This window comes from Bombina bombina, chromosome 8 (assembly GCF_027579735.1).
Source record: "Bombina bombina isolate aBomBom1 chromosome 8, aBomBom1.pri, whole genome shotgun sequence".
Taxonomy (NCBI): domain Eukaryota; kingdom Metazoa; phylum Chordata; class Amphibia; order Anura; family Bombinatoridae; genus Bombina; species Bombina bombina.
In genome coordinates, this window is record NC_069506.1 from 323,975,433 (window position 1) to 323,992,468 (window position 17,036).

A 17,036-nucleotide genomic window follows, 5' to 3' on the forward strand; every position below is an offset into this window, starting at 1 on the left:
AGTAACATAAATATATCTGTATATACACATTGTAACACATAAATATATTTATATGTATATACACATAGTAACACATAAATATATATGTATATACACATAGTAACACATAAATATATATGTATATACACATAGTAACACATAAATATGTATGTATATACACATAATAACACGTAAATATATATGTATATACACATAATAACACATAAATATATCTGTATATACACATATCAACATATAAATATATTTGTATATACACTTAGTAACACATAAATATATTTGTATATACACATAATAACACATAAATATATTTGTATATACACATAATAACACTTAAATATATTTGTATATACACATATTAACACATAAATATATATATATGTATAAACACATAGTAACACATAAATATATATATGTATATACACATACTAACACATAAATATATATGTATATACACATAATAACACATAAATATATATGTATATACACATAGTAACACATAAATATATCTGTATATACACATAGTAACACATACATATATATGTATATACACATGCTAATACATAAATATATATGTATATACACATAGTAACACATAAATCTATATGTATATATACATAGTAACACATAAATATATATATGTATATACACATAGTAACACATAAATATATATGTATATACACATACTAACACATAAATATATATGTATATACACATAGTAACACATAAATAAATATGTATATACACATAGTAACACATAAATATATATGTACATACACATAGTAACACATAAATATATATGTATATACATACACTAACACATAAATATATCTGTATATACACATAGTAACACATAAATATGTATGTATACACATACTAACACATAAATATATTTGTATATACACATAATAACGCATAAATATATAAGTATATACACATAATAACACATAAATATATATGTATATACACATAATAACACATAAATATATATGTATATACACATAGTAACACATAAATATATATGTATACATACACTAACACATAAATATATCTGTATATACACATAGTAACACATAAATATGTATGTATACACATACTAACACATAAATATATTTGTATATACACATAATAACACTTAAATATATTTGTATATACACATATTAACACATAAATATATAAATGTATAAACACATAGTAACACATAAATATATATGTATATACACATACTAACACATAAATATATATGTATATACACATAATAACACATAAATATATCTGTATATACACATATCAACATATAAATATATTTGTATATACACTTAGTAACACATAAATATATTTGTATATACACATAATAACACTTAAATATATTTGTATATACACATAATTATATATATGTATAAACACATAGTAACACATAAATATATATGTATATACACATACTAACACATAAATATATATGTATATACACATAATAACACATAAAAATATATGTATATACACATAGTAACACATAAATATATCTGTATATACACATAGTAACACATGCATATATATGTATATACACATGCTAACACATAAATATATATGTATATACACATAGTAACACATAAATCTATATGTATATATACATAGTAACACATAAATATATATATGTATATACACATAATAACACATAAATATATATGTATATATACATAATAACACATAAATATATATGTAAATACACACAGTAACACATAAATATGTATATACACATAGTAACACATAAATATGTATATACACATAGTAACACATAAATATATATGTATATACACATAGTAACACATAAATATATATGTATATACACATAGTAGCACATAACTATATATGTATATACACATACTAACACATAAATATATATGTATATACACATACTAACACATAAATATATATGTATATACACATAATAACACATAAATATATATGTATATATACATAATAACACATAAATATATATGTATATACACATAGTAACACATAAATATATTTGTATATACACATAGTAAAACATAAATATATATGTATATATATATATACACATAGTAACACATAAATATATATGTATATACACATAGTAACACATAACTATATATGTATATACACATACTAACACATAAATATATATGTATATACACATAATAACACATATATATATGTATATATACATAATAACACATAAATATATATGTATATACACATAGTAACACATAAATATATTTGTATATACACATAGTAACACATAAATATATATGTATATATACATAATAACGCATAAATATATATGTAAATACACACAGTAACACATAAATATGTATATACACATAGTAACAAATAAATATATATGTATATACACATAGTAACACATAAATATATATGTATATACACATAGTAACACATAAATATATATGTATATACACATAGTAACACATACCTATATATGTATATACACATACTAACACATAAATATATATGTATATACACATAATAACACATAAATATATATGTATATACACATAGTAACACATAAATATATATGTATATACACATACTAACACATAAATATATTTGTATATACACTTAGTAACACATAAATATATTTGTATATACACATAATAACACATAAATATATTTGTATATACACATAATAACACTTAAATATATTTGTATATACACATATTAACACATAAATATATATATATGTATAAACACATAGTAACACATAAATATATATGTATATACACATACTAACACATAAATATATATGTATATACACAGAATAACACATAAATATATATGTATATACACATAGTAACACATAAATATATCTGTATATACACATAGTAACACATACATATATATGTATATACACATGCTAACACATAAATATATATGTATATACACATAGTAACACATAAATCTATATGTATATATACATAGTAACACATAAATATATATGTATATACACATAGTAACACATAAATCTATATGTATATATACATTGTAACACATAAATATATATGTATATACACATAATAACACACACATATATATATATATATATATATATATATATATATATATATATGTATATACACATAATAACACACATATATATATATGTATATATACATAATAACACATAAATATATATGTAAATACACACAGTAACACATAAATATGTATATACACATAGTAACACATAAATATATATGTATATACACATAGTAACACATAAATATATATGTATGTACACATAGTAACACATAAATATATATGTATATACACATAATAACACACATATATATATATATATATATATATATATATATATATATATATATGTATATACACATAATAACACATATATATATGTATATATACATAATAACACATAAATATATATGTAAATACACACAGTAACACATAAATATGTATATACACATAGTAACACATAACTATATATGTATATGCACATACTAACACATAAATATATATGTATATACACATACTAACACATAAATATATATGTATATACACATAATAACACATATATATATATGTATATATACATAATAACACATAAATATATATGTATATACACATAGTAACACATAAATATATTTGTATATACACATAGTAACACATAAATATATATGTATATACACATAGTAACACATAAATATATATGTATATACACATAGTAACACATAACTATAGATGTATATACACATAGTAACACATAAAAATATATGTATATACACATACTAACACATAAATATATATGTATATACACATAATAACACATAAATATATATGTATATACACATAATAACACATAAATATATATGTATATACACATAATAACACATAAATATATATGTATATACACATAATAACACATAAATATATATGTATATACACATAGTAACACATAAATATATATGTATATACACATAGCAACACATAAATATATATGTATATACACATAGTAACATAAATATATCTGTATATACACATTGTAACACATAAATATATTTATATGTATATACACATAGTAACACATAAATATATATGTATATACACATAGTAACACATAAATATATATGTATATACACATAGTAACACATAAATATGTATGTATATACACATAATAACACGTAAATATATATGTATATACACATAATAACACATAAATATATCTGTATATACACATATCAACATATAAATATATTTGTATATACACTTAGTAACACATAAATATATTTGTATATACACATAATAATACATAAATATATTTGTATATACACATAATAACACTTAAACATATTTGTATATACACATATTAACACATAAATATATATATATATGTATAAACACATAGTAACACATAAATATATATATGTATATACACATACTAACACATAAATATATGTGTATATACACATAATAACACATAAATATATATGTATATACACATAGTAACACATAAATATATCTGTATATACACATAGTAACACATACATATATATGTATATACACATGCTAACACATAAATATATATGTATATACACATAGTAACACATAAATCTATATGTATATATACATAGTAACACATAAATATATATATATGTATATACACATAGTAACACATAAATATATATGTATATACACATACTAACACATAAATATATATGTATATACACATAGTAACACATAAATAAATATGTATATACACATAGTAACACATAAATATATATGTATATACACATAGTAACACATAAATATATATGTATATACATACACTAACACATAAATATATCTGTATATACACATAGTAACACATAAATATGTATGTATACACATACTAACACATAAATATATTTGTATATACACATAATAACACATAAATATATATGTATATACACATAATAACACATAAATATATATGTATATACACATAATAACACATAAATATATATGTATATACACATTGTAACACATAAATATATATGTATATACATACACTAACACATAAATATATCTGTATATACACATAGTAACACATAAATATGTATGTATACACATACTAACACATAAATATATTTGTATATACACATAATAACACTTAAATATATTTGTATATACACATATTAACACATAAATATATAAATGTATAAACACATAGTAACACATAAATATATATGTATATACACATACTAACACATAAATATATATGTATATATATACACATAATAACACATAAATATATCTGTATATACACATATCAACATATAAATATATTTGTATATACACTTAGTAACACATAAATATATTTGTATATACACATAATAACACATAAATATATTTGTATATACACATAATAACACTTAAATATATTTGTATATACACATAATTATATATATGTATAAACACATAGTAACACATAAATATATATGTATATACACATACTAACACATAAATATATATGTATATACACATAATAACACATAAAAATATATGTATATACACATAGTAACACATAAATATATCTGTATATACACATAGTAACACATGCATATATATGTATATACACATGCTAACACATAAATATATATGTATATACACATAGTAACACATAAATCTATATGTATATATACATAGTAACACATAAATATATATATGTATATACACATAATAACACATAAATATATATGTATATACACATAGTAACACATAAATATATATGTATATACACATAGTAACACATAACTATATATGTATATACACATACTAACACATAAATATATATGTATATACACATAGTAACACATAAATATATATGTATGTACACATAGTAACACATAAATATATATGTATATACACATAATAACACACACATATATATATATATATATATATATATATATATATATATATATGTATATACACATAATAACACATATATATATGTATATATACATAATAACACATAAATATATATGTAAATACACACAGTAACACATAAATATGTATATACACATAGTAACACATAACTATATATGTATATGCACATACTAACACATAAATATATATGTATATACACATACTAACACATAAATATATATGTATATACACATAATAACACATATATATATATGTATATATACATAATAACACATAAATATATATGTATATACACATAGTAACACATAAATATATTTGTATATACACATAGTAACACATAAATATATATGTATATACACATAGTAACACATAAATATATATGTATATACACATAGTAACACATAACTATAGATGTATATACACATAGTAACACATAAAAATATATGTATATACACATACTAACACATAAATATATATGTATATACACATAATAACACATAAATATATATGTATATACACATAATAACACATAAATATATATGTATATACACATAATAACACATAAATATATATGTATATACACATAATAACACATAAATATATATGTATATACACATAGTAACACATAAATATATATGTATATACACATAGCAACACATAAATATATATGTATATACACATAGTAACATAAATATATCTGTATATACACATTGTAACACATAAATATATTTATATGTATATACACATAGTAACACATAAATATATATGTATATACACATAGTAACACATAAATATATATGTATATACACATAGTAACACATAAATATGTATGTATATACACATAATAACACGTAAATATATATGTATATACACATAATAACACATAAATATATCTGTATATACACATATCAACATATAAATATATTTGTATATACACTTAGTAACACATAAATATATTTGTATATACACATAATAACACATAAATATATTTGTATATACACATAATAACACTTAAACATATTTGTATATACACATATTAACACATAAATATATATATATATATGTATAAACACATAGTAACACATAAATATATATATGTATATACACATACTAACACATAAATATATGTGTATATACACATAATAACACATAAATATATATGTATATACACATAGTAACACATAAATATATCTGTATATACACATAGTAACACATACATATATATGTATATACACATGCTAACACATAAATATATATGTATATACACATAGTAACACATAAATCTATATGTATATATACATAGTAACACATAAATATATATATATGTATATACACATAGTAACACATAAATATATATGTATATACACATACTAACACATAAATATATATGTATATACACATAGTAACACATAAATAAATATGTATATACACATAGTAACACATAAATATATATGTATATACACATAGTAACACATAAATATATATGTATATACATACACTAACACATAAATATATCTGTATATACACATAGTAACACATAAATATGTATGTATACACATACTAACACATAAATATATTTGTATATACACATAATAACACATAAATATATATGTATATACACATAATAACACATAAATATATATGTATATACACATAATAACACATAAATATATATGTATATACACATTGTAACACATAAATATATATGTATATACATACACTAACACATAAATATATCTGTATATACACATAGTAACACATAAATATGTATGTATACACATACTAACACATAAATATATTTGTATATACACATAATAACACTTAAATATATTTGTATATACACATATTAACACATAAATATATAAATGTATAAACACATAGTAACACATAAATATATATGTATATACACATACTAACACATAAATATATATGTATATATATACACATAATAACACATAAATATATCTGTATATACACATATCAACATATAAATATATTTGTATATACACTTAGTAACACATAAATATATTTGTATATACACATAATAACACATAAATATATTTGTATATACACATAATAACACTTAAATATATTTGTATATACACATAATTATATATATGTATAAACACATAGTAACACATAAATATATATGTATATACACATACTAACACATAAATATATATGTATATACACATAATAACACATAAAAATATATGTATATACACATAGTAACACATAAATATATCTGTATATACACATAGTAACACATGCATATATATGTATATACACATGCTAACACATAAATATATATGTATATACACATAGTAACACATAAATCTATATGTATATATACATAGTAACACATAAATATATATATGTATATACACATAATAACACATAAATATATATGTATATATACATAATAACACATAAATATATATGTAAATACACACAGTAACACATAAATATGTATATACACATAGTAACACATAAATATATATGTATATACACATAGTAACACATAAATATATATGTATATACACATAGTAACACATAAATATATATGTATATACACATAGTAACACATAACTATATATGTATATACACATACTAACACATAAATATATATGTATATACACATACTAACACATAAATATATATGTATATACACATAATAACACATAAATATATATGTATATATACATAATAACACATACATATATATGTATATACACATAGTAACACATAAATATATATGTATATATATATACACATAGTAACACATAAATATATATGTATATACACATAGTAACACATAACTATATATGTATATACACATACTAACACATAAATATATATGTATATACACATAATAACACATATATATATATATGTATATATACATAATAACACATAAATATATATGTATATACACATAGTAACACATAAATATATTTGTATATACACATAGTAACACATAAATATATATGTATATATACATAATAACACATAAATATATATGTAAATACACACAGTAACACATAAATATGTATATACACATAGTAACAAATAAATATATATGTATATACACATAGTAACACATAAATATATATGTATATACACATAGTAACACATAAATATATATGTATATACACATAGTAACACATACCTATATATGTATATACACATACTAACACATAAATATATATGTATATACACATAATAACACATAAATATATATGTATATACACATAATAACACATAAATATATCTGTATATACACATATCAACATATAAATATATTTGTATATACACTTAGTAACACATAAATATATTTGTATATACACATAATAACACATAAATATATTTGTATATACACATAATAACACTTAAATATATTTGTATATACACATATTAACACATAAATATATATATGTATAAACACATAGTAACACATAAATATATATGTATATACACATACTAACACATAAATATATATGTATATACACATAGTAACACATAAATATATCTGTATATACACATAGTAACACATACATATATATGTATATACACATGCTAACACATAAATATATATGTATATACACATAGAAACACATAAATCTATATGTATATATACATAGTAACACATAAATATATATATGTATATACACATAATAACACATAAATATATATGTATATATACATAGTAACACATAAATATATATATGTATATACACATAATAACACATAAATATATATGTATATATACATAATAACACATAAATATATATGTAAATACACACAGTAACACATAAATATGTATATACACATAGTAACACATAAATATATATGTATATACACATATTAACACATAAATATATATGTATATACACATAGTAACACATAAATACACATGCCTAAATTCATTTCTTGGCTGAATCAGAATGAGTTGAACCTCAGTTTCACCTTCATCTCTGATCCAGTCAATATAGACTATCTTGACCTCACACTTACTGGCAATTGTAATGGCACTATTTCTACCAAGGTCTTCCGTAAACCAATATCAGGCAATACACTTCTACATGCCACTTCCTGTCATCCCACAAACACCGCTTATGCTGTAGCTAAAGGCCAATTTATGCGCATCAAAAGAAATTGTAGTAGGGAGGAAGACTTTGAACATGAAGCTAATCTATTGGAAAATAGACTAAGATTGAGAAAATACTCTAAACGACATATCAAACAGGCAAGACAACAGGTTAACCTCATTCCTAGAGAGTCAATGCTACTTGATAAATGCAAGAATACTGAAAGTAATTTTCAGGGTATCCACTTTGTTACAGAGTACAGTGCTCAATACCCCGAGGTCTGTAATATTATCAAAAGGCATTTTCCTCTTCTAATTGCAGACGACAAGCTTACAGATGTAGTGAAAAATGGCATCAGATGCTCTTACAAAAAATGTGCCACTTTGGCTTCAATTCTATCACCTACACAACTTAGATCTACCACACAACATAGTAGCTCTTGGTTGAGACATCAGGGTATGTATAGATGTGGTCACAAAAAGTGTAAGCCATGTGACTATGCACAAATTACGACAGAGTTTAGATCAACCGTAACAGGGACTGCTTATCCTATAAAATCCTGTCTAAACTGCACCAGCACCAATGTCATATATCTTGTCACCTGCATCCTTTGCAATATTCAATATGTTGGTCTCACGTCTAGGGACGTCAACTCTAGAATAAGAGAACACATCTCCTCCCTGACTAGGGGTACGGCTACGACTCCTTTAGTGCAACATTTTGCCACCAAACACAACTGCTGCCTTAATTCGTTTAGGTGGGCAGCTATTGAAAAAGCCAAAGTCCCTATGAGAGGGGGAGATATAGACAAAGTCCTAGCGAAACGTGAAACCTTTTGGATTTTTCAGTTAAAAACCAGACTTCCCCAAGGGCTAAACTCCAAATTTGATCTGATCAACTTTTGGGAGTAAATGTATATATGTCAATATATAGGTCAATTAATAATATATATAGACAAAATAATCTTTTTTCTATTATCCTATTTATTTACAATGACATATCCCTTTAGTCCTATACACTGACAGTTATCATACGTGTCCATTTGCAGATACATGTGCACACAATTCTCTCTTCTTCTCTTTATTCTCTAATTTGATGATGTTTATTAACACATGTCTTTTATATGCTTATATATGCTTATGTCCTATATAATGTAGCTACAGCTGCATATCTATTATATAGAGAATCCATTGTGGTTCCTTTTTTCATGGGGCATAGTCTCTAATCCCTTATACCCTATATATTTACATATATAGCATCAAATTTTGTGTTCACTATAGTTCTATTTTTACTATATATACATTAGCTTAATCTGTATATGGGTGTATATGTGAACATCCTCATGTACTTTTATATATATGCTATATGTATATACATCTGTTCTCACTATGTCTCCTTTTTCTATCTTCTTTTCCAATGGGTTCCTTTATTTCTTTTTTTTTTTCTTTTCCTTCTCTCTCTCCACTTTATTATTCTTTTCTTTTCTTTGGTTGAGCCACAGTGCGTGTTTAAACGTATAGTATGGACATATTAGCTTATTGTCTACTTGTACATCTAGCTATCATTCTATTTTGTATCTTGTACTTCTGTCTTATATATCGTGGCTATACATTATCTATATTGCTGCTAGTCTGTCCCCTTAAATTCATGCACTGCTTTTTCTGCCTCTCATTCCTTCTGTTTTTTCTGCCTCTCTTTCTTCCTTTTTCTTCTTCTTTTCCTTTTCTCTTTTTCTTCTTTTTTCTTTCCTTTTTTCTTGCTTTATATTTCTTTCACCATCTTTTTCCTTTTTAATCACACTTTTCTCATTATACCTCTATATCTCGTATGACTCATTCCATATAATATACCCCTTGCTCTAATATATTATGACATATATAGGGTTAACTTCTATGTTTTTGCTAAGTGTGTTGAAATGGGCGTTCATTTTTAATCTTTGTAAGTGTTTTAGCCAATCGTATCACTTTACACCCTTTTTAAAGACTACACAGGTATAGCACCTTAGGCTATGATTACGGCATTTAGCCGAAACATGTAAGCCACTGGTGCTACGCTCATCTCTCCACTCTCCTTCTGGCTGAATTTGTGTCCGTGTGAGCTGCGACTCACTTGAACTTTTAAAGAACCGAATAAAAGAATTTATTTTATCCTAACCTGGGACTCCATCCTTTCTTCTGTATATACATAGTAACACATATATATATATATATATATATATATATATATATATATATATATATATATATATATATATATATATATATATATATATATATATATATATATATATATGTATATACACATAGTAACACATAAATATATATGTATATACACATAGTAACACATAAATATATATTTATATACACATAGTAACACATAAATATATCTGTATATACACATAGTAACACATAAATATATATTTATATACACATAGTAACACATAAATATATCTGTATATACACATAGTAACACATAAATATATATGTATATACACATATTAACACATAAATATATATGTATATACACATAGTAACACATAAATATATCTGTATATACACATAGTAACACATAAATAAATATGTATATACACATAGTAACACATAAATATATATGTATATACACATAGTAACACATAAATATATATGTATATACAAACACTAACACATAAATATATCTGTATATACACATAGTAACACATAAATATGTATGTATACACATACTAACACATAAATATATTTGTATATACACATAATAACACATAAATATATATGTATATACACATAATAACACATAAATATATATGTATATAAACATAATAACACATAAATATATCTGTATATACACATAGTAACACATAAATATATTTGTATATACACATACTAACACATAAATATATTGGTATATACACATAATAACACATAAATATATCTGTATATACACATAGTAACACATACATATATTTGTATATATACATAATAACACATAAATATATCTGTATATACACATAGTAACATATAAATATATTTGTATATACACATAGTAACATAAATATATCTGTATATACACATAGTAACACATCAATATATCTGTATATACACATATTAACACATAAATATATTTGTATATACACATAGTAACACATAAATATATCTGTATACTGTATACACATAATAACACATAAATATATCTGTATATACACATAATAACACATAAATATATTTGTATATACACATAATAACACATAAATATATTTGTATATACACATACTAACACATAAATATATCTGTATATTCACATATTAACACATAAATATATTTGTATATACACATAGTAACACATAAATATATCTGTATATACACATATTAACACATAAATATATATGTATATACACTTAGTAACACATAAATATATTTGTATATACACATAATAACACATAAATATATTTGTATAAACACATAGTAACACATAAATATATTTGTATATACACATAGTAACACATAAATATATCTGTATATACAAATATTAACACATAAATATATTTGTATATACACATACTAACACATAAATATATATGTATATACACATAGTAACACATATATATATATATATATATATGTATATACACATAGTAACACATAAATATATATGTATATACACATAGTAACACATAAATATATATGTATATACACATAGTAACACATAATATATATCTGTATATACACATAGTAACACACAAATACATCTGTATATACACATACTAACACATAAATATATTTGTATATACACATAGTAACACATAAATATATATGTATATACACATAGTAACACATATTTATATATGTATATAAACATAGTAACACATAAATATATCTGTATATACACATAGTAACACTCAAATATATCTGTATATACACATACTAACACATAAATATATTTGTATATACACATAGTAACACATAAATATGTATATACACATAGTAACACATAAATATATATGTATATACACATAGTAACACATAATATATATCTGTATATACACATAGTAACACACAAATACATCTGTATATACACATACTAACACATTAATATATTTGTATATACACATAGTAACACATAAATATATATGTATATACACATAGTAACACATAAATATATATGTATATAAACATAGTAACACATAAATATATCTGTATATACACATAGTAACACTCAAATATATCTGTATATACACATAGTAACACATAAATATATTTGTATATACACATAGTAACACATAAATATATATGTATATACACATAGTAACACATAAATATATATGTATATACACATAGTAACACATAAATATATATGTATATACACATAGTAACACACAAATACATCTGTATATACACATAGTAACACATAAATATATCTGTATATACACATTAACACGTAAATTTATTTGTATATACACATAGTAACACATAAATATATATGTATATACACATAATAACACATAAATATATCTGTATATACACATATTAACACATAAATTTATTTGTATATACACATAGTAACACATAAATATATTTGTATATACAAATAGTAAGTAACACATAAATATATTTGTATATACACATAGTAACACAATGTATATACAAATATATCTGTATATACACATATTAACACATAAATATATTTGTATATACACATAGTAACACATAAATATATATGTATATACACATAGTAACACATAAATATATATGTATATACACATAGTAACATATAAATATATATGTATATACACATAGTAACACATAAATATATATGTATATACACATAGTAACACATAAATATATATGTATATACACATAGTAACATATAAATATATATGTATATACACATAATAACACATAAATATATATGTATATACACATAATAACACATAAATATATATATATATATATATATATATACGCATAGTAACATATAAATATATATGTATATACACATAGTAACACATAAATATATATGTATATACACATAGTAACATATAAATATAAATGTATATACACATAGTAACACATAAATATATATGTATATACACATAATAACACATAAATATATATATATACGCATAGTAACATATAAATATATATGTATATACACATAATAACACATAAATATATTTGTATATAAGCATACACACAGTTTCCAAAAACTGCACTGTAAAGGCACTTTTCATTGCCTTTTTGTCTAACAACCCGCTCCTGCCAACATTAGCCCCAAAATACTGCCTAGTGCAGTTATTTTATTAAAAAATAAACATTTATTTTTAATAGAATACACTAGACTGTAATTTGGAGACATTTAGGGCAGATTTATAAAATTAACCAGAGATCTGATCTTTGGTTAATGTTAGAAGCACTAATTGCTACCACGAGTTTGTGGTAGCAATAACCAGCCACTTGTAATTTGCCTGTTTGTAGGCACGCAGTGATTTGGCGCTCCACTTGTAATCTTATCCTAAAACTTTACACTTATTTTGTCAATATTTAAACAGCTAGTAAACTTAAAAAAAATCATCTACATGTTATTCTCTTACTAATCTTTTCTTTGAATGCATCATTCTATATAGCATTTTTATAGTGTTTAAAGGGACACTGAACCCAAATTTTTCTTTTGCGATTCAGATAGAGCATGCAATATTAAGCAACTTTCTAATTTACTCCTATTATAAATGTTTCTTCGTTCTTTTGCTATCTTTATTTGAAAAAGAAGGCATCTAAGCTAAGGAGCCAGCCAATTTTTGGTTCAGTACCCTTGACAGCACTTGTTTATTGGTGCTGTCCAATCAGTAAGGACAACCCAGGTTGTTCACAAAAAATGGGCCGGCATCTAAACTTACATTCTTGCTTTTTAAATAAAGATACCAAGAAAATGAAGAAAAATTTGATAATAGGAGTAAATTAGCAAGTTGCTTAAAATTGCCTGCTCTCTGAATCACGAAAGAAAAAATTTGGTTTCAGTGTCCCTTTAATGTCCCTTTAAATAAACTTTTAAGCTTGTGATTGACAACTGATTTTTTATTTAACTTTTACTGGAAACCAGTGTGACTGTTTGCTTTAGTGATTGATTGAGTCAGAAAGGTTGACAGTTTGAATCCACGATGAGTGAGTGTTCATCAAAGGAGGATAAAGATTTATTAAAAAATGTTTTAGTTAAAGGGACATTCAGTTCTAAAAATGTCTATTATGCAAAAGAAAGAAAGATTACCATAGAACATGTTTAACATATTTTCTACATGATAAAATATTAAGCTAAAGATATTTTTTTATTTTGTAGTTAACATGAAGTGCGTGCCTATGTACAACTGGGCTTTAAAGAGACATGTATAATCCTAAAAATGTTCCTTCATGATTCAGATAGAGCATTACATTTTAAACAATTGTATTATTTTACTTAATTTATTTTGTTCTCTTGGTATACTTTGTTGAAAAGCATACCTAGGAAGTTCTCTGGATGAGCAATGCATTACTGAGAGCTAGCTGCTGATTGGCGGCTGCACTTATATGCCTCTTGTCATTGGTTCAGTAGATGTGTTTAGCTAGCGCTAAGTAGTACATTGCTGTACCTTCAACAAAGGTTACAATGAGAATTAAGCATACGCTGTCGGCATTTAACAGTGCACAAGTAGTTCTGGTGAACTGCTTGTGCAATGCCGCCCCCTGTAGATTCACGGCCAATCGGCCGCTAGCAGGGGGTGTCCACAGCCTCAGAGGAGGTGTACGAGTTAAGGAGCAGAGGTCTTAACTTCTGTTTCCGGCGAGCCTGAAACAAATGGCATTCAGGACCATATGGCCCTTAATAAATCGTCCCCCATGTCTGAATTATGAAATCAATTTTTTTTTGTTTTTTTTTTTCTTTAAGGACTGACTGCTCACTGGTTGATAAGCACAACTCCCATTGTTTTTCTAGTGGACCGTGACACTTTTCAAATTGCTCTCCACTTAGGCGAGATAATCT